Genomic DNA, 23,140 nt, shown 5'->3' on the forward strand with positions numbered 1-23,140 from the left:
CATGTAATTTAACTCTTCCTATTTTGCATGACTATCCCCCGCAGTCATCTCAATAATATCAAACATATTGGGCATACCAGAAGATCTGGGCCGGAGTGTGAACCTTGCACATACTCCCACAGGAGGTTACATACCTGACATAGGACAGGAGACTGTGTGACAACACAAAGGAACAAGGTTCACAAAGCCTCTTGCCAGAGCTCTGGCATGCAGGCTGTTAGATAAGCCACAAAGATCTGGCTGCATTGCTCCCAACTGGGACTGCTTGTAGACCTTCAGTTATTCGATGGGAATGCGATGAAGAAAAGTTAAATTTAAACACTTCAGCCAGTGTTGTGCCTGAGTCTCTGTCGCCCCGCAGCTTGTCTAGTCATTTGCACTAGCACAAAGTGAGTGTAAAACCACAAAATTAGCATGATACCATTTTACAGCCACTTTTCACTGTATAGGTCCAATAAATCTTACAGTAGCTTTTCTTTTTTCTTAGGAATGTTAGCTGTGAAAGACCTACGTGGCCCAGAAAGGAAAATGGTAAATGATGTCTATGTTCCTTAATCCATCTGGCCTCTCCCAGTGGTTTCGTCAAGTCCACTTCCTGACTAGGGTCCTGATCCAAGGCCCTGTGAAGTCAATCACAAAGGTTCTGGACCAGGCCCTGCAGATATGCTCAACCAGTGAGGGATATGCTCAAATATCAAATACTGTAAACAGTGAACTGGCAAACAATTCATAAAAATGTGCCAAGTAAATTCAAAGAACAGAAGTCTAAGGCCATCACAAAGTGCTCAAGGGCATTTCATGAGCAGACAGAGGTGCTATGTTTGTGGAATAAATTATTAAATGGGGATTACTCATTCAGCTCTAATTTTAGTTCTGCACTAATGACAGTTATGAGTTAGCTAAGTCAGCTAATCAAAATCACGCTACTCGTGTGCTGCCAAAAGGATCTGTTGGATGTATAGATATGGATGGAATGAGCTCAGATTATGACAGGTGCATATTATAGCCAGTTTAAACATTGACCTCGTCTCTCCAATGATCATTTTCTCTGCTACGTTAAGGCCTCTCAGCGTCCTAAGAACTTTTGTTTGGTCTTTATCCATATCAGATACTGAAAAATTCATCCAGCCTCTTATCTCCTTCTGATTAGATTACTGTAATGCCCTGCTGTCTGGCTTCCCAAACCGCCTGAGCGCTTAGCTTCAACGTATACAAAATTCCGCCAGTGTGGTAGTCTTGTAGAGACAGAAGTTCAGCACATTTTCCTTTGATCACACTATGTTTACACTGGCTAGCTATAGAGTAAAAATATGTATATTTATAAATGCTAAGATCTTTTGATTGACCAACAAAGCCAGAGTCCGGATTCTTTATAAAATAATTGTCATGCTGCAAGCAGGTGTCTTTCCCAACCTACTCTAAAGCAAAGTCCACTTGCAGTGGAAGGTCAAAATAACAAAGAAATTAACATAAACTTTATCTCAAGCCTTCTCCCCAGGTTTGGATGCTTCTACAGTCTTTGCTTCAGGTTTGTATGCTTCTACAGTCTTTGCTTCAGGGCTTACTTGCCCTCACATAGGTCCTCTCTCCTTCTAGAGAGCTACTGCTATCTCCCCTGTAGCTGCTGTCTCAGTGAGCCAACAGAACCCACTTCTGACCTCTTGTATATCACAGGCCCGCAACAGCACTCAGCACCCGCACACTAAACCAACAACTGAAATTAGATCAAACTATTACAGCCCACTAGACAAGATGCTTTCAGTTGAGATAGTGGATGGGGAAGGGCCTTGTCATAAACAGATAGTTAAGGGTTAATGCCTCTTTTACCTGTAAAGGGTTAAGAAGTTCACCTAGCCTAGCTGACACCTGACCAGAGGAACCAATGGGGGAACAAGATGTTTCAAAATGAAGGAGGGAAGTTTTCCTTTGTTTAGAGTTTCAGTTTCAGCCGGAGTGAAAAAGATCAAGGAACCAGCCTCTTATCAGAGTAGTAAGTTTTAGAAAGGAATAAATAGGTTTATGTTTATTTTCTTTGTAACTTGTCTTGGTATCATTAAGGGAATTATCAAAATTGGGTATTTGGGTATTTTTGTGTAACTAAATTTGTGCCCAGGGGAACATCCTCTGTGTTTTGAATCTGTTGTCTGTGAGAGTAGCTGGTATGCTAATCTCTCCCAGAGGGTTTTCTTTTACCTTTTCTTTTCTTTTCTTTAATTAAAAGCCTTTTTCTTAATACCTGATTGATTTTTCCTTGTTTTTAGATCCAAGGGGGTCGGATCTGGATCCACCAGGAGTTGGTGGGAGAAAGGAGGAGGGATGGTTAATTTCTCCTTGTTTTATGATCCAAGGGGTTTGGATCTGTGTTCACCAGGAAGTTGGTGAAGTCCCTCAAGACTACCCAAGAAAAAAAAAGTAGTGCTTGGGGGTGGTGGTGGCGATACCAGAGCTAAGCTGGTAATTAAGCTTAGAAGTGTCCATGCAGGTCCCCACATCTGTACCCTAAAGTTCAGAGTGGGGAAGGAACCTTGACAGGCCTATTCCTGGGAGTAGGACATTAGGAAAAAACAACAGACCTTAGGAGAAGCTTATCTCCCACCTGGGGAGCCTTCCTGAGAACATCCCAAACAATCTGTGAGTGATGGCTGCTATGACTCTACAAGAACATGTGATCAGACCACATGATACTGGACTCCATCTTGAGATGTCAGTATTTTTCCACAGACTGGTCTGAGAACCAAGCTTTGGAACAAAGGGTTCCCACCGTATGCAAAAGCTATATAAGGCAAGGAGTGACTTCATCTGTGGTTCTTCACTCTCCACACAAGAAGACTCCTGGAAACACCTGAGGAACAAAGACTGAACTGGGGGAAGTGCTGGACCCAGACTAAAGGGATTTCTAGCCTGTGAATGGAACACCTGGGGATTCCAAGCTGTAAAGCAAGTGCAGTTTGCCCCTTAAGAATCTGCAGCCTGCTTGTGTCATAAATAAACAGATCAGGGTTAAGGTCTCTTTTCCCTGGAAAGGGTTAACAAGCTCAGTAACCTGAGAAACACCTGACCAGAGAACCAATCAAGGAACAGGATAATTTCAAATCTCTGTGGAGGGAAGCCTTTGTCTGAGTTCTTTGTTTGCTCAGAGCTCTCTTTGGATCTAAGAGAGGTCAGTCATGTCTCCAAGTTCTCCTGGAGTAGTTCCTACTATTTAATAGTGAGTATTAATTAGAAAGGCGGATTAGTCTTTTGAGTTGCTTTCTATATTTGCAATTGTGTGTTTGCTAAAGGAAATTCTTTATTCCTGTTTGCTGATATTGCTTTTACTGAGAAAGCGGGAGGGGGAATTCTCTCCAGAGATTGATAAGTTTAGACCCTGTGTATTGTTCCAGCTTGGTATCACAGAGACAGTTACTTTCTTTTTTTTCTTTAACAAATTCTTTTCTTTTCTTTGGACTTGGTTAATTTCTTCTTTGGTGGAGATTCAAGGGAAAGGGAGGGAGGGGTGAGTCCCTCTTTGTGTTGGGTCAAGGATTTGACTCGGTGTAATCTCTCCAGAGCAGGCTGGAGAGAGGGAAGGGGGGAGGGGAACTGGCTGTTTCTCTCTCTCTCTGGTGAGATTCAAGGTGTTTGGATCTGTGTTCCCCAGGGGAAGTTTTTGGGGGAACAGGGAGTGTGTCAGACACTTAAAAACTGACTGGTGGCAGCTTTACCAGATCTAAACTAGAATTTTAGTTTAGAGGGAAACCAAGGCAGGTCCCCACTTTGGAACCCAACAGCTCCAAGTGGGGGTGAGACCTATGACCGCTTGTATCATTTCTTAGATTGGATGTGAATAGCAGATTCTCACCCTATCTAGTATATTAAGCTTAGTTTGTGCATTTTGTTTATTTGCTAGGTAATCTGCTTTGATCTGTTTGCTATCCCTTAAAATCACTTAAAATCTATCTTTTGTAGTTAATACACTTGTTTTTGCTTTATCTAAACCACTGAGTTGGAGTGAAGTGCATGGGAATGTTAACTCAAGGAGCAAAGGCTGTTACATATTCTTCTCCGCATTTACGGAGGGGGCGAACTTTCTGAGCTTACACTGTACAGTCCCCTTTGCAGTGCAAGACGGTATAATTTTGGGTTTATACTCCAGAGGGGGTATGTGCCTGGGGAGTTGGGAGTTGCCTTAGCTGTAGCCTTTCTATTGTTGGTTCACTGCAGGGGCTGGACAGAGATCCTGCATGTAACTGCAGCTGGGTGTGGCCCTACCTGCATGAAGGCTGGTGAAAGTGCTGGCTGGAGGACTTTCATAGATTCATAGACTCCAGGACTGGAGGGGACCTTGAGAGGTCATCGAGTCCAGTCCCCTGCCCTCATGGCAGAACCAAATACTGTCTAGACCATCCCTGATAGACATTTATCTAACCTACTCTTAAATATCTCCAAAGATGGAGATTCCACAACCTCCCTAGGCAATTTATTCCAGTGTTTAACCACCCTGACAGTTAGGAACTTTTTCCTAATGTCCAACCTAAATCTCCCTTGCTGCAGTTTAAGCCCATTGCTTCTTGTTCTATCATTAGAGGCTAAGGTGAACAAGTTTTCTCCCTCCTCCTGATGACACCCTTTTAGATATCTGAAAACTGCTATCATGCTTTGCAGCTTGTCACAGCAATACAGTGTGAGAGGGAGCCCAGCCTGGTGGGTCAGAGGGCTCAGTGGTACCCCAGTTCCAGGTGGCACCCCAGGAGGAACCCAGCACACAACCATATTAGATCTACTGTACTTACCTTATCTAAAAAATCAGTTATTTTCTCAAAGAAGGAAATCAGGTTAATCTGGTATGATCTCCCTTTGGTAAAACCAAGTTGCATTACATCACCTTTACTATTTACCATCATGAATTTAATTATTCTTTCCTTCACAATTTGTTCTAAAGCCTTGCATACTACTGAGGTCAGACTAACAGGTCTGTAATTGCCTGGACCACTTTTTTCCCCTTTCTTATACATAGTTCGCTATTCTATTATACAATGTTAGCAATTCTCCAGTCATACAGTACTACCAGTCCCCCTGATTTCAGTGCATTAAGCTCTCTAAGTTTTACTTCCACTTCAGATATGGTAATGTCCATTTCTAGAAACTCATTTCCAAACAACAATGAATATAGCCTCAAAAAGACCCCTGGGAAGTAAATGACTAGATTTATTTTACAGGTGGAAATGGAGGCACAGAAGATTATGTGACTTGCTCAAGTCCACAGAGGAAGACAGTGGCAGAGCAGAACTCCTGTCTCCTGAGTCCCAGCCTTGTGACTTAACAATAAGTAGATCTTGAATTTATTCGAAGATATATACACACACACACACACACACACCCTTGTTTTTCTCAGCTACTACATAATGTGAATTCCATTCACTAAAGAAGAACCCATGGCTCATTATGCCTTTTGGTCATTAGCTGACCACTGTTGCTGTTTGCCTGATTTCAAATCCTATTGAAGACGTTTACTTGCTATTCCTGTTACTCCTTTGGAGCAGAGCAGACAGGCGAAGTTCAGGGGCATGTGGGTTGTTTCTGCTAAGAGAAGAAATTGATGATCGAGTTCGGGTATCTTTGATGCAGTCCTGTTTATTTACAAAGAATGTGCAACGTCCTGTGTTCCTGAACACAGGAGGAATGAAAAAAACAGGAGATAGTTTCTTTGCTCACAGCTCCAAGCCTCTTTCAGCCAGCTCTAGCCAAGCCTCTCTACCCACATAGTTTAAAATCCTGAGCAGCCTTACTTGTGCCTTTTGAAGGGGCGGGGGCAGAGGCAGTGGTGATATGTGCCTGTGTTTGGGGGCTGCTATTGTTTCATAAAGGAGCTTCACTGGTTCTTACAGCTTTCTTAAATGAAAGGTGGCAGTTACACCCCCCAGTTTCAATGAGTTTTAGCCCAACCCATAACATTATCTTTACTTAAATATGTTTTTACTTTTAACTGGATTATGCTTTTCCTGTACTTATCTTTTATTTGGCCTGTGAACTCTTTGGGCAGCTTTTGTCTGCAAGGTGCTCCTCAAAATTAATTGTTTGCCTTGTAATTCTAGTCCCATCTAGCATCTTGCGTGTGTAGGCTCCTCCAATGACTCAGTCATCAATTATTCCACTGATGTTGTCACCTTCTATAAACTTTCACAGAACTCCTTGGTTTATTCCCCTTTCACAGAGGACTGCTCATTCTTTGACTTTCAGTAACAAACTACTTCTGATTGCCACGACCAGCACACAGACACACACCCTTTTTTGTCTCATGCTGACAATGAAATGCTACTGAATAGTGCTTTGAGGCTCATTAAAATTCAGAGCCGCATTTGCTTACATGTTGATTTTGAAGTCGCCATGCTGGATGTGTTTAACATGTGGTGCTGGCTTGTTCTGGCAGTATCGTATGTCAGCTCCCCCTCTTTTATTTTTTTTCGTATGTGTTGCCTTGCCATACACAATAAACGTGTCTAATGGGACCTTTCCCAGGGAATCCCTTTCCCCTTATTTTGTAATGTGAGATTTCACATTTATCTAAAGTTTGGAAATAGCCTAGGTAGTAGAGTCTAACTCGGACTCAGCTCCCTTGGGACACTGTATGGGACTGGAGTCTGAACAGTAAATCTAATCGTCACAAACAGGAGTCAAGAGAGAAACATGATCCTCTAGAAGCCTGAGGGCAGAACTATTTAGCCAATTTGAGTTCTAATCCCACCAATGCCCTTTCTACACTAGATGGAAGTGTTGCAACAAACTATTGGCTGGAACAATATCTGTGCAACACTTGCATTCATGCACAACAGCCGTGCTAGGTATTTTACAGACTTCGGTAATACACTTAGGGCTAAGTCCTTAGCTTGGGTCTGATTGAAAATGACACATCCAGCACTTGTTTCTCCCCACTGGGGACAGAAAGCTGCAAACATTACAAATGCACCAGTTCAGCCTGCCCTCCTAACACCAGCTTCCAGTGCAGCGTTTCACCTTTTTCAGCTACTGCTCTGTATCAGACTCTCCAAAGGCTCTGTGTCCCTGGCCTGAGCTTCCCATGCAGCAGAAATGCTTAATGCCCAGCACATCCTATATCACACATCTGCTCGTTAGTCTCTGCTTCTGGGAAACAGCTGAACGCTTACACTGCAGAGGAGACTTGACTGTCTCTGGAGTCAAGAATTCTACAGCTGCTCTGTGTGGACTCAGGATTGCAGCACTGGCTGCCAAAAGCATTTACAGAAAAGTAGATATTTATGTAATTACAAAACTAAAAACACAGACCAAAATAGCAAAGGTTTAAATGTATTATACATCTTGGATTGGGTCCTTCTTTCTGACCTTTATACATTGCTTGACGTCTTAGGCCCTGACCCATACACGTGTCTATTAACTTTACCTAGGTGAGGAGTCCCCTTGGTGTCTGCATTTGTTTGGCTCCTAGCACAAGAGGACCGTGTTTCTCACCACACCCTTTTAGCACAACTACATAGAAACAGTAAATAATTATACTTTCCCCCTCTGGTCAGTGTGGTGTCAGGGAAGTGCCACTTGCCATGTTGGCATTTCAAGTTCAAGTCAAAACAGATTTCAGAAGATACTTAATGACTAGGCTTAATAACTTAAAGTACTTACTTAGGACTTTCATGCACCGATCTCAAAGCATTTCCCAGGTGGACAGATGCAATTACAGAGGGGGTAACTGTAGCACAGAGAGGGTAGCACAGTGCTTTGCTGGCAGCGATGGAAGTAGAATCCAGCTCTTCGAACAGAACTTGCTCTGTTATCCTAGCCACTGGACTACACTGTTTATCCATATTTGCTGTCACTGAGCAAAGTTATCCTCATGCATGCTGACTGCTGGGAGCAAAGGCAAACCTTGCTGCTGATTCTCTTCAGGTGTTTAATTAGCTTGTTTTGTTTAATATTTGGCTGATTTTTCTGTTCCGTTCCATGCACCTTTACTGCTGCCAGCTTTGTTAAGTGTTCCAGTCTAACTGCTACCATCAGCTCTTACTGCTATGATGGTCTGCTTATTTTGCTCCCCACAAAGATGGCTCCCATTAATTTCAGGAGCTGCAGAAACTGAGTATGCAATTCTACTTTTGCTCAATAAGTATAAGAAAATTAATTCTCGTGTGTGTGTGTGTGTTTTTTGCTGACTGGGGCACTTTGTTCTTTCTGTGGCGGTGCTGTCTGACTGTACAGTCATGGTGTCTCTCTTAACAGCATTTCTTCTTCCATTTCCATTTGTTTTTGGCTTTGTTTTATTTTCTCTCAGGGCTGGTCCACACTAAGAAGCGGGGTCGAACTAGGGTACGCAAATTCAGCTACGTGAATAGCGTAGCTGAATTCGAAGTACCCTAGTTCGAACTACTCACCCGTCCAGACGCCGCGGAATCGAAGTCCGCAGCTCCAAGGTCGACTCCGCCACCGCCGTTTGCAGTGGTGGAGTACCGGAGTCGACCGCGGCGCTTCCGGAGTTCGAACTATCGCGTCCAGATTAGACGCGATAGTTCGAACTCCGAGAAGTCGAACTCACCACGTCGACCCGGCTGGTAAGTGTAGACTAGCCCTCAGAGGCTTCTTTCCCCTCCTCATCAGTTGTGCTGTATGACAGCAATTACACCTACCTGCACCCATCCAACACGAGCTAGTCCAACACCACTTTGCTAATAAAGTTCCAGCAGTTTGCTTTGTTCACATGAGCTGTTGCAATGTTGATTCTATCACCTGTGTTGGGGTTTTCAGCCTACATCTGTACTGTGGTTTAGCCAAATGGCAGGAACACAATAAGTTCTGGAGACACTTAGGTGAAAGCTGATGTTTTATGTTTAATATTGCTGATTCTAAGTGGAACTGATGTTTCCCATTAACCAACAAACCTTCTACTCAAGCTGTCTTCTACTTGAGCTTGTAAACACAGGACCTGATTCTCGACTCAGGGCATGGCAACACTTGCAGATGTAGAGCGCTTTGAGTTAAACCAGCCTTCGGAGAATGCAGTAGGGAAAGTGCTGCAGTCTGTCCACTAACAGCTGCAAGCGCACTGGCGTGGCCACATTTGCGGCACTTGCAGCAACATTGGGAGCGGTGCATTGTGGGTAGCTATCCCACAGAGCACCTCTTCCCATTCTGGCGCTGTGGCTTGTGGGAAGGGGGCGGGGCTGCGGGGCATTCTGGGTCCTGTCCCAACACCCCGTGATGAATCGGTTCACATCCCAGCAATCCCTGTGCTTCCGTCCACATTTGAGCCATCTTTCAACATTTTTTGTGCTGCGTGCTCTGTCTTTCCTTTCGGTCTGTGGGAATGGAGCCCGAACTGCTGAGGAATATGCTGACAAGTCTCTCCAGCATGTCACGTTTGGCAGTCGAGTTACTCCTTAAGATCCAAACTGACAGTGAGGACTCGGATGATATCTACTCGAATAACGCACACAACACGGACATGCTCACCACCGTGGAACGCTGCTTCTGGGCTGGGGAAACAAGCACTGAGTGGTGGGATCACATCATCCTGCAAGTCTGGGATGATGAGCAGTGGCTGCAGAACTTTCGAATGAGAAAAGCCACTTTCATGGGATTGTGTGCGGAGCTCAACCCCACTCTGTGGCACAAGGACAGGAGATTGAGAATTACCCTGACGGTGGAAAAGCGGGTGGCTATTGCAATCTGGAAGCTGGCAACTCCAGACAGCTACCAATCATTCGCTAACCAGTTTGGAGTGGGAAAGTCGACCATTGGAATCATTTTGATGCAAATTTGCAGGACCATTAATCGCAACCTGCTCAGAAGAACCGTGGCTCTGGGTAATATGCATGACATTGTGGCTGGCTTTGCACACATGGGTTTCCCTAACTGCGGAGGGCCGATAGATGGGACGCATATTCCAGTTCTGGCACCAGCCCACCTAGCCTCCAAGTACGTTAATTGGAAGAGGTATTTCTCTATGGTTCTCCAAGCACTTGTGGATCACCGTGCGCGTTTCATTGACATTAACACAGGCTGGCTCGGAAAGGTGCATGATGCATGCATCTTTTGGAAAACTGGCCTATTCAGGAAGCTGCAAGCTAGGACTTTTTTTCCCAGACCAGAAGATCACCGTAGGGGAAGTCGAAATGCCCATTGTGATCCTTGGAGACCTTGCTTACCCTTTGATGCCGTGTCTCATGAAACCCTACACAAGGAGCCTTGATAGCAGCAAGGAGCAGTTCAACAACAGGCTGAGCCGGTGCAGAATGACTGCTGGCACTCTCTGTATGGGAAGCTGGACCTGGCTGATGACAGCATCCCTGCGGTTATATCCGCATGCTGTACCTTCCATAACATTTGTGAAGGGAAGGGTGAAATATTCACTCAGGTATGGAACTCGGAGGTTCAACACCTGGAGGCTGAATTTGAACAGCCAGAGAGCAGGGCTATTAGAAGGGCCCAGCGCGGGGCTGCAAGGATTAGGGATGCCTTGAGGGAGCAATTTGAGATTGAAAGCCACCAGTAATATTTGGTGCCCTGCATGGGAGTGAAGTGCAGTGGTTCCAATGTTAGTAGGAATCTGTGCTTGCTACGCTGACTTGCAGTGCCTGTTGCTTTCCTGGACTAAGGTATATTTTACTTTACGCAATAATAAAGAATGTTTTCAAAGCCACAAAATCCATTTATTGAAAAGAAAATCCATTTATTGAAAAGAAACACAACTGCTTGGGAAACTGAAAGGGCAAGGGTGTGGGGTGGGGAACGGTACAATCACAGATTTGCGTATGTCCTGTTATCATACTCAGCCTTCCTGTCTGAAGTGCTGTGCAATGAGTGCTGCACTTCAGGATGGCTATAATGCATGGTGATGGGGGTTGAGTGCAGTGGGTAAAGGTTGTAGTTTTCAGGGCTGAGTGGTGAAGCTACAGGTATTGGAGGCAGCTGGTGGCAATAAGAGCCCGGGTGTTGGGGAAAGTGGGTTGGAGGTGACATGGGGGCACAAGGGAAAGAGTTTTGGGACAAGGGCAGCAGGGGGGGGGCTGGGCACAGTAGTGCTCTGCCTGCATGGCTATGAGCACCTGGATCAAGTCCGCTTGGTGCTCCATTATGCTTATCGGCCAATCTGTGCTTTGCTGCCGGAGCTCTGTGCTTTTCTGCAGGCGCTCCTCATTCTGCTGGCAGATCCTCCTTTCACTCTCCCTCCACTCCTGCGCTCTTAGATTCTCGTTAAGTGACTGCTGCATTACTTCATGCAGCATGTCTTCTTAATGGCCTCTTACTAATTATTTGGAGTCTTCCGGCCGGTGATAACACGGACAGCTGAGATCTCAAGGTTGCATCTGTAAAGACAAAATGCAACACTTAACAGAGGCAGCATTGTTCACACCAGACAGAGCAATGATTCCCCTGTAATTAAGGGCAAGCACGGTCTACACAATAGCATAATTTACCCATCCCAAAGCGAGCGCACATAACCCATAGGAGCCCCAAAATGGTGAGTAACACAGGGTTAAGGGAGACTGATTGTTTCATGGCCGTACTGTCCTCTGGGTTTCTGTGCCTTGGGGAGAGCCAACAGCTGCAGGGGGCCCCTATACTGAACACTGTCCCCATGTTTTCCACAGGAGTTCGTCCTGGAAGATATCTCGCTGCTGAGGGTGACCTGGGAAGCAAGGGAGGGTCTTCTACTGAAATGCAGCTTCTGCCCTGGCCCATATGCAGCTTGCCTGCATGCAGCAATGGTCTCCCCACCCCTCATGGCACAGTGGCGCGGACATGTTAGCCTGACTGGGGCAAGGATCACAGTGGCTCTCCCAAGAAACCTGTGCAAGCATATTGCCAAAGATCTGGACGAGACCTTTGAAGAGATCACTGAAGCCGATTACCGCGATGTGAGAGAGCACATCAACACCCTATTCCACATCTAGGCATGCAGGCAGCCCTAACCCTCCTCACCCCAAGAGCTTGCACCGAATAACTTTCTTCCCAAAATAAAAGCTTTTTACCAGGCACCTCCTCTGGTGTTTGTCCTTCCCCAAGCACCGGCCACCGCGATTGACTACCTTCCTCCTCGCTTGAGAACAGCTCCTGGCTGCATGCATTTAGGGATGCCGGGCAGTCTCCCTCCTCCTCAGCACCCTTGCTCCCAATTTCCTCCTCCTCCTCCTTCCGCCTTGTTGAACTGGGCTCTGAAGTGTCCATGGTGGTACTCGGAGTGGAGGTGGGGTCGCCTCGAAGTATTACATCCAGCTCTTTGTAGAAACGGCAGGTCGCAGGGGCAGCACCGGAGAGGCAGTTTGCCTCGTGGGCTTTGTGTTAGGCATTCTGCAGCTCCTTCACTTTAACCCTGCACTGTAGTGCATCCCGGTCACGGCCCCTTTCTATCATGTCCCTTGATATCTGCCCGAAGGCATCGTAATTCCTACGGCTGGAGCGCAGCTGGGACTGGATAGCTTCCTCCCCACAAACACTGATGAGTCCAGCACCTTGCCATTGCTCCATACTGGGGATCACCTGGCGCATGGAAGCATGGTCACCTGGAAAGATTCGCTGAGAGCACTCCACGCCTTGCTGAGCAAACAGGATGGGGATTTTCAAAATTCCCAGAGAATTTAAAAGCCAAGTCTGACAGTTGGTTACCTGAAGGCAGGGCAGTAGAGTTCAAAGTGATGACCAAAGTGGCTAAAACAGGCATTGTGAGACACTTCTGGAAGCCGATCAGAGCGCATTAACAGAGCAGGGTGTCCACACTGGGGTGCATCAAACATTATTCCATTCTAGCCATGGAGTCAGAGCACTCTACGTGCCTTGCCAGTGTGGACGCATTGGAGTTAGAGCACCCGGGGCTGCTTTAATGCGCTCTAACTCGCAAGTATAGCCATGCCCTCAGTTACAATTTTAAATTGCTGTAGCTCCATCGACTAATAGAGTTAATTCTGATTTCTACTGGTGTGAAAGGAGAATCACGCCTATACTGACTTTTACACAGTACATCTTTCATTCAAAGAATAGTTTAACTTTTCTTAATAAACCAAGAGGCTTTAAGAAATCACCTGCCACTGTGGGAATGGAGATGGTGGTCTTGCATTTTCTTCATATTACTGCAGTGAGTAAAAAGTATTATATTAATCTATTAAATCATTATCCAACTATTTCTGGTCTGTTGCTGGAAAGGTCTGACACAGAGTGAACCAGGTCAGGTGAGAGGAACAAAATATGAAACAAAATTAGGAATCATTCCTATCTCATAATCATTGGGTTGGTGGTGTAAGGTCACACCTGATCAGCCAGCTCTAAGAATTAGTAAATGCCTTATTACATATTGTATGGTGCATTATGCACTGAGATAATTGTATTAGCTAAGGTATTCCTCTACAGTAAGGCCTCCATTACAGTAGAATCTGAGTACATCACAATCTGTAGTAGATTTATCCTCACAACATCATTCTATGTGATATAGAGAAGTAGTATTATCCCCATTTTACAGATGAAGAACTGAGGCCCAGAGAGACTAAAGGTATGTCTTTGCTGCAGAGTTAAATTGGTTTATTGGAGCCCAGGTTAGCCTAACCTAGCAAGCTGTGAGCAGCCATAATGCAAACCCATACTCAAGTTACTGTGTTCTCACTGATGCTGTACTGGTGCTGTGTTGCTAGGACTGCTGGGGGCATATCTCATGGTTCTTTGTGCTACAGTAAGATGAGCTGCTTTATGATTCTTTCCCAGTGAATTGTGGGAGAATCTGTCTGTCCTTCTGGGCACACAGTGGGAATTGTGGGGTGTTGGAGGATTATTAACACTAGAGTGGTTTAGCCTGCATCCTGACTGTAAATAGAGTAAGTTACTAGCCAGGATAAAAGCAGAACCTAGAGTCTTACCCACATGCCAAGGACAGGCCAGATTGAAAGAACAATCCCTCGCTGAATACCTTGTACAGTTGGCAACCTTCCAGATTTTTTTTTTCACTTCTGTAAAACAACTGTTGATCTAAATTCCTCCTAATCTGCGCAGCCATTTGGCTGCGCATCAGGCTATCAAGGGCCATGCAGGTGTGCAGCCACGGAGGCCTGGACTGAAAAGGCGAGATGTAGGGGGCATGCAGGGCTGCAGCAGGGAGATTGCCTCTCCCCTGGCCCCAGCCCTGGAGCTGCTGGGGCAGGGGAGGGGCGCCTCTCCCCACAGCCATGGAGCTGCCACGGCCCTAGGCTGCTGCAGCAAGAGAGGGCTTGGGGGAGTCCTCTTTCCCCACCACAGCCCCAGGGCAGCCTGCACTCCAAACCCCTCATCCAGTGTTTTTCCCCAGGAATTGAAATTAGGGGGGATGTTTGAATTTATAGGGGGGGAGTCAGGGCCGATGAAAGGTGAGACTGTGAGGGTGAAGGGGGGCTGAATGGCACCATAGTAAAAACTGAAAAATGTTTCATGACCATTTTATTAGATTTAACTTGTTTTAAAATCATCACACAAATTAAAGTTGGCTACTCAAACCTTCTATGAAGCACTATATCCCAGTAGTTCTCAAACTTTTGTACTGGTGACCCCTTTCAAATAGCAAACCTCTGATTAAAACACTTTTTAATATATTTAACACCATTATAAATGCTGGATGCAAAATGGGGTTTAGGGTGGAGGCTGACAGCTCTCAGCCCCCCATGTAATAACCTCGTGACCCCCTGAGGGCTCCTGACCCTCAGTTTGGGAACCCCTGATCTACATCCTTCTTGGTTTCTTGTTATAATTTTGCACAACTCTGTTAATGAACTTCTTGAATTCAATGCATTCGTCTTTGGTGGCTTCTCGTGTGTCCGGTACTTCCATTCCTTCACTTATGTTCCTTAGTTCATTCACATGATCAGGCAGAAGGCGACTTCTTTCAGAACATAAAATTCTATTCAATAATGAAAAAGAACTCTCAACTGTAGCTGTTGTGACTGGGAGTAGCAAGAGATGAGTTCCTACTTCTTTCATCCTAGGAAACATAGCATAAAAATTGGGTTGAGCCACTAGTGATGATAAAAAAAGAAGTTGAAGTCAAATCTTCATTCATTTGTCATATGATATTCCACTCTGTGTTCAAATTCTCTATTTTGTCCTGAGCAAATGGCAGCCCCATTTTTGGTAGTGCCGCGCTCCACTCAATTGTCAGTGTTTTATAGGACAGGGATCTGTAAAAGCTATATAGTGGTTGAGTAGAATCTAGAAGTCGCTGTTGTAGATTAAGAATCAAGTCTGTGTACTTTTTCAGTTATCTTAACAAACACTTCTTGTCCTCTTCACTTAAGGATTCAATAAATGCCTTCATTAGTCAACTTCTGGACTGAAGTCTTTGCTTCTTCAAGTACTTTTTCAATGGCTAGCTCTCTGATTGATCCAAATGTAGCTTCTATTGCTGGACAAAGATCTTCTACCGTTGTAGTAGATGCCTGGATGGCATTGTTTAATGATGCAAGTGGTTTCAAGAGTAGACTTACAAGAGAGAATGGAATAGTCTTCTCTGAATGTAGTAGCAAGAGTAATCCACCAGCCTCACTACTTGGATCCATCCCATCTTGCTAGATACTTTCCAAAGCCAGTAATAACGGCTGGAGTAATTTTAAGACAATAGCCAAGGATCGCTCATGAGAAAGCCAGAGGGTTTTCCCAGGTTGGACTAATTTGAACTTCAGTCCCAGTGTATCTTCTATGTTTTCCAAGATATTCAGTCTTTTTGGACTCTTGCTGGAAAAAAGAATATAATGAAGATATTAAATTTATAGCTTTTTAAATGTCTTTTGAAGAATCTGCAGCTTGTACTAGCACTAGTTGGAATAGATGGCCTCTGCAGTGTGAATAGGAGATATTAGGGTTACACTTTTCTCTGAGTAAAGCTTGTACTCCACCATGTCTTCCAGTCTATTAGCCACCCAAACACTCTCCTCTGGGCAATGCCAGCCCCTACTTTGCCTTGCAGGTTTACCATAGGTCGACCCCAGTCCCTGAACCCCTTTGAAGCATTCCCCTGTAGTGCCTAGCCCTTTATCTACCAAACACTCATAGAAATACCAGGTGAGCTGTCCCCAAGGGAAGAGAGCACACCCCACCTTGTAAGAGTCAGCTCAGAACCAGCACTTTGCTTATCACCACAGCACTGAGGTATATTTATAGTGAAAACGAAGATACGTTTATTTCCAAAGATTTCAGAGCTAGTGAGTAAGGATAATGGAAACAATGGAAATAAAAACACATTTTCTTGATGCTAAACTTAACAGGCTAAACTCCTGTCTAAAGAAGTCTTATCTCACCCAAAGTCTTCTGCAGTATTTCCAGCCAAGGCTGGTTGTGGTTCTATTTTCAGGAATGTAAATACACTCACTGCCCATTTACTTCCTAGGTGCAGGATGAGGAGTTGTGTTCTTGGTTCCCCAAATACCCTCCAAAAGGTTGCTGGGCTATATCTTAAGATATGGTTCTCTTCCCCTGCTGTGAATTCCTTTTTAAAATTCTTACAATCCTTCACCTGCATTGAGGTTAGACAGATGATGGGAGACCCATTGTGAATGAAACAATTCTTAATGTATATTTCAACAGAGACAGGAGAATAAAAATCCCTTGTCTGACAGAAAACTTTGTTTGTCAGCTCTGCCTTGAAACAGACTTTCAAATATATTTTCAGTGTATATAGAGAGCTCCTTACATAGTATGTGTACATATATTTCATAACAATATTAATGACCGGTGTGACCTGGGATTTCATTTATGACCTCACATGACATTCTTTAGTGAACCAGATTGTATAAACCAGAATCAGGACATTCTTGTAAGCCCCTTGCAAGTTGGCATTAAGATTCTTGGGTCACACCTATAAAATGTGTAAGTAGCGTTAGTGTTGCTGTCTTTTTGGGGGGCAGGTATTAAATCAATGCACCTTTTCCACCTCAAGTGGTGTTTTAAATGAAATGTAGAGACAACAGTATATGTGTGTGTTTAATGCAAGTCAAAGAAAAGAGCTATTGAAACGAAGCTGGGACCTCGTCCTGTTAATGGAGGACAGCCAGACTGACTCAGAATTATGTGCTGGTGACTGATACCTGAGACAGGGCTGCCCCGGGGGGGGTGGGGGTGGGGCAAGTGAGGCAATTTGCACCAGGCCCTGGGCCCTGCGGGGGCCCCACGAGAATATAGTATTTTATAGTATTGCAACTTTTTTTTATGGAAGGGGCCCCCGAAATTGCTTTGTCCCAGGCCCCCTGAATCCTTTGGGCGGCCCTGACCTGAGATACTTTGTCAAACGTTTTTGAGATGTTACTTTCACATGACTTTGTAGCCCCTCTAGCGTGTAATTTTCTCTCGGTTACATATAGTAGTTTGCTATGATCTTAGACCTGGATTTTCACAGGTAGAGAGATGGACGCATGGTTGGGAAATTACCTGGACTGGTTTTCTGTGGGATTTTTAAGAACTCGTCATGGGCAGAGTCTGTGCCTGAAAATATAAGCTACCATTTGTCTGCACAGGCTGCCTGGGCCCAGTGCAAGGTCACTGATGTCTGCAGCCTACTCTGGGAAAGGGTCACAAGATGAAGCAATGCAGACTTCACACAGAGCATGAAGACTATAAACCTTCATGGACAGCCAAGGTGAACACCAACTGCTGTTTGCTCACTGGTGGGCACTCTCTAAGGGCAAAGGAAGTAAGCAAGCAGCTGGCATAAGGGGCACTGCGTCCTCTGGCCACAGAAGGAGAACTATCATAATACCCTATTGCCATAGCATAAGAGAGAGCCACATTGGTGACTGTCAGGGTAGGAAGGCTATGATGAGGCCAATGCAGGTCAAAGCACTTATGTAGTGGATGAATGGTTGAAAGAGGATATATAAATGATCTGGACATACAGCCCTCTGAGTCGCCACCTACCAGTGTTCATTAGCATATGGAAATCACTCATTACCATGGACTAATAGGGTCCGCACTCTCAGAGAAGTGCTTGGGGGAAAAAAAGGAACATTTTCAGAAGCATTCAGCATCCCAGAACACACCCACACAACCACCCCAGCATGGCTGATGTGTCAGCCATAGGATGTGCTGGATAGTTTCCTGGGTGTAGAATTAATTTTGGATATTGCAAAGGCATTGGGGATGAGAACCCAAAAAAAAGGACACAAGATCAAGGGCCAGTTCAGAGAGGGATGTCATCATGGTTATTGGGAACCAATCAATAGTGCAATGGTTAAAGAAAAGACTTGCAAAGTTCCGGCTAACCCATTTGATTAAGGTTACATTTTCCTAGCTGTTAGAGGTTAGAACTTTAACCTGCCCATCCCACAGGTCAGCATTCTGTTTCACAACATTTCTTCATGAATTTGTCTCTTTGAATCTGTTCTTGTGCTAGGCAATCTGGGAGGTGCAATCTACATCTATTTGCATCTTATGAAAATTCTTGTCAGGAAAACTTTAATTCAGTGTATGTAAATTATTTTGACGGACCGTTTTCTGATGCATTAGTGAGCTACTGCAAACATGAAGGCCCCAGCTCTGTTTGTATTGTTGAAAAGATTGCTGCGTTGGAAGATATAAAAAAAAGTCAAGCAAAACATTAGTAGGAATACTAAGAGAAATTACCAGCCTCGTTTATTTGACTAGACAATAGGTTTATTACTCTGTGCTGCATAATTGTTATTAGAGAACACATTCTGGTCCACTTGATCTTGGATAGGAATAATACTTTATTGCAGGGTTGTTGTAGCCACGTCAGTCCCAGGATATTAGAGAGACAATGTGGGTGAGGTAAGATCTTTTATCGGACCAACTTCACCCACCTTCTCTCATAACAAAATATTCGGAAGTATAAGAAAGAAACTATTGCCAAGTTTGTATATAAGTGTAAAAATCAATCAGAAAGGTCAAAGCAACTTCTGAATTATATTTAAAAGGTGGGGGAGGGGGAGAGAAAGGAGAGTGTGCTTTGAATATGATTTTGTCCAATTGATCACATTTACATTAGTTTTCCTTGGTGAGAATTGCATCCTTTTCCATTTCAATTAAATGATGGTATTTGTAAGAATGGCATTTGACATCATAATGTCAAAAGGTTACATAGAAAATGTTTTAAGTTCAGACATGGTATCAATAACATTTTAAAATGCAGGCACTATGGGCTGGAGATCAAATAACCACAGGAATACTGCCCTCCCACCACACCCACACATCCAGTTTGCAAAACATAATTATTCCTGCTAAGTAATTGGACAAATGTGTTGAGCAGATTTGTCCCTAATCTCTTTTTTTTTTTTTTAAGAAAAAGATGATCTAGAACGCAAGTATTTAAAAGGTGATGTTTGTTGTTTTCTTATGGTAACACTGGGCTCCACTGAGTTAGATGCTGACTCAACCCTTGCCCAAGAGAGTTTACAGTTAACTTGAAACAGAGTGTATCAGAATTATAGTCTTGTGGTTGTCGAGTTTATCACTAGCACACAAGGATAAAAGGGAGGGGAGCACAATCTCACAAAAAGTTAAGAAGATTGGGAAGACTGAGTAGTAGGAAACAAAGTTTTGTGAAAGCAGAGAGGTAAAGGAAAACAAAGTTTGTGCCCTTTTTAGTTTCTTAATAAGGTTAAAAAATGAAAAAAGGTGCGGAAAGTCTTTTTTTTTTTTTCTGATTTTTTTTAACAATAGAAATTCAGATGCTGACTACTTTGTTTTCTGAGGAAGACTTTCTGGATAATTCCAGACGTAGTAAAATTATTACATCTCTGTATATGCCTCCAATATTCCCCTGTTCCACATGCAACCCCCAACAGCACCCAGCTTGTTCTCCTTGCTCATTTCCCCCCAGTGAAATCAGGATCAGGAGGCAAGATTTTCAGAAGTCACTGGTGATTTTTGGTGCCCAATTTGAGACACCTTAAAGGGATGTGATTTTTAGAAAGTGCTAAGCAGCCACTCTTTGAAAAACCAGGCCTCTATGATATGTCTCAAGTTGGCACCCAAAAAATCACTTCAAAAATCTCAGCTAAGGTTTATAACTCACCTTCCTTGCTGGAAGCTTTTACTCCTAATACATTCTATGAATCAACAGCTAAGTAGCAGTGATAAAAGAATACAATGTCATTTCTATAGCTTGTATTCAAAAGTGCATTAATTATAAGCAAATTATATTTAAGGGTAGATGTTGAAAAATACATCCTTGAAACAATAAATCGACATAATTTAAAACTGTATACACATTCCAATGTATCTTGGTGGTGGAATGTTTGGGGCACATGACAAAGTGGGAGTGGTACAGCACAGGAAGGCTACACAATACAGTTGAAAAGTCTGTTAAGATTTTTTTCTTCTATAAACCAGGGCTTAATGGTGGGTACCTCCATGGGATAATGCTACATTAGCCAGTACTGTCAACTCCAAGTATTCAAAAATCAGAAGTCACGCCTCCCAAAAATCATGAGATTGGCTTAACAGTCATGTGACTTTAAAATAATAATAATAAGCTGGGCCTTTTTATTTGCGTTCTGTGTTTCTGTGCACTTAGGGGTCATGTTTTCAATCTTTCCTCTGCAACCATGATGATTAGAAACTTACTTAAAAAATAAAAAGTAAAATCTGAGATTCTCATATAATCACCAGGCTCCAGCAGGTGAGGCTTTATGAGAAACACTAAATGCGAGAATTGCATTAAAAATCACGGGATGTGGCAACAATCATAATCAGAATATCTTAGTGTCATGTGACAATGGGAAAGACTCACAGAAAGAGCCAATTTCTTTTAATTCTGAACAAGGAACTTTTGTAGAAGAATAATAATAAAAGAAACAATACTGCCATTAACGCTACTATCTCTCTGCTTCACTGTAGAGCTTCCGCCTAGAATCTTCCCCAGCCCACACCTGCCTGGCTTCCAGTGACAGAGTTAAAGAAACAGAACACATTATTTTCTACCTGCTATTTCTTCTACATAAATAATCTTTATAAAAATTAAAAGTTAACTAGAAATTATAGATCCAGAAGAATCTCCAGCTTCTCTATTCAGACAGATCTGGTTGTCTTCTGGCCTCAAGGATAGTTTTGTTCAGTTGACTCATTTGAATCATCAAATCTCAAAAGTGTAGTAGATTTCACTTCTGAAGAGGGTTATGCTATTATTCTGATTGCTCCAAATGCAGGTCTCTCTTCTCAACAGGATTATCTCCTTTTGCTAAGGCTGGTGTGCCTACCAGTTCCAGTAGGCTCACACAGCAATTCATATATATGCATTGCTAGGTCTGTATATCATAACAGACAGTTTGGTATCTTTTCACATGTCATGTTCAGCACTTTCATGTGTGCATTAGAAATTCCTAGTTGTACACCCATCAGCAAGATTTCCACTTTGAACTGCGTGCTAGAGAACCACAGAGATCTCTAGCACACACGCAGTTCAGTAGCTAGCTTTGCTTTGCAGGGCCTTTTCCTCTCCTGCCAGATCACCACCTTCTCTGATGCCAGGCAATATTTCCCTCTCTGCTGCCAGCAGGGATACCATGTTTTTCCTTCTCCCCAAACTTAAGAATGCTTAGGTGAATGGCTGCATTTATCACAGGTTTTAAGTCTTCCAACTAGCTGTAGGTTCAGGGCTCCTCTCTGGAATTTTGTTTTTAGAAAAGTAGATGCAATCTGGAAGTCTTTCAGTGTCAAATTGTGGCACACTCTCTCCTTCACTCCCCCGAACCCTACAGGGTTGTTCAAACCCTAATCTTCACACTTTTCCCAGGGAGAAAGAGAAGAGGGACTAGCTTTTATTCTATTCAGGTTCTTATACTGCCCTCGTCACTGAAAGATCTGGGCACCTTTTCGTAGTGCATTAAGTGATGTGACTAACATCTGTCACAAACGGTTTGTTCTTTCACTCATCCTTTCCCCAGGAGAGAATGGTATGTGGAGTATTGAGGAGTTTTTTTGGCATGGTTTTGATTTTTAATGTTTATTTTTCTGATTTCACCCTTGTTTCACTCAAGACAGCTCAAGGAGGTGTAAAGTACAGTTCCTGTCCAGACTGGCCTTCTGCAACCAGATGGAGGAATTGCCCTGAGGGAGGGCAGAAAGCATCGCCATCCCCTGACATCCTTTAGGGTTCTCAGGGCCAGGGCAGCTTTAAGTTGTGGTTGGAATCCTCCTGGTGAAGGATACTGATCGGATGTGACAAACAACAGCATCCCTGAGCCAAGCCACCTCCACAGTCAGCACCACGTCTGTAGGCTCACCGGCAGAAGGCAGGTTTCATCCGCTTGCTGCTACTTCTGCAAATCCTTTATGCCCCCCACAGGCTTTATACCCCGGGATTTGGACTCAGCACCGGACAAAACCAGAGCTTCCTCACCTGGCAATGCATGATCCTGTCATTTGGTCACATGGACAGCCCCATCCATCCCAGGCATTCTCCTTTTTTACCTCTCTCCTGTAACCCTTCTGCCAAGTGCCAATGGCAGCATTAAGGGACAGGTTCAGTCTATCTCTTCCTTCTCTAAAATAAATTCAATGATGTTTCGAGCCCCAATCCAGAGCTGTGCTCCTACTTCTGGCTCTGGAAAGTTAAAACACAACCCTCCCTGGCCACCTTTGCAGGTGGTTCTTCCCAACTCAGCGTGAATTCTTGAGAACATGGAACCACAACTATATTTCTATTGGTTTGGAAAAAGGAAATACAAACAAAAGAAATATGATAACGGTATACATTTATGTACTACCAAATGAGCAAAACCCAGTGGTCAGTATTACAGTTCCTAGTATTACTTGTCTCATTTACTGAGGTGCAGAATTCTTAGTAAAAACAACAACAGTCCCCATCCCCTCAAACCTTATTCACAGGTCCAATTAGACCTTGTAGTAGGGTGTCAATGGGTGCCTGCCTGCTCCAGTCCAGAGAAGTTGGTACCAGCTTCGGAAGGTGAAGCTACCTGGTCCAGTTCTATGACGATAGCTCCTTGCTGCTAAGTCAGCATTTGTGCAACCACTGTGGCTCCAGGCTCACAGAATCACACCACACAAGGTTCAGAATCATGAGGTGGGGAAGCCAAAGCAAAACAGGAATTTTGGACAGACTCCTTACCCTTTAGGATAAAGCAAAACAGGACCCTTGGGTGGAGTCCTTTACACTCCGCTGTTGACCTTCAGTCCTATTGCTAAACCAGAGTCCACAACCTGTAAACTCAGG

At 43.9% G+C, this 23,140-nt stretch overlaps 1 long non-coding RNA gene across 1 annotated transcript; it reads left to right on the plus strand.

Moving 5' to 3' along the window:
- The first annotated feature begins 224 nt into the window (after positions 1–224).
- Positions 225–22,570, plus strand: LOC120395221. Its single transcript, XR_005592530.1, has 3 exons — positions 225–389; positions 488–531; positions 21,949–22,570. It is a non-coding gene; the product is annotated as an uncharacterized LOC120395221 (long non-coding RNA).
- Positions 22,571–23,140: the final 570 nt, after the last annotated feature.

Source organism: Mauremys reevesii, linkage group 1, assembly GCF_016161935.1.
Source record: "Mauremys reevesii isolate NIE-2019 linkage group 1, ASM1616193v1, whole genome shotgun sequence".
NCBI lineage: Eukaryota > Metazoa > Chordata > Testudines > Geoemydidae > Mauremys > Mauremys reevesii.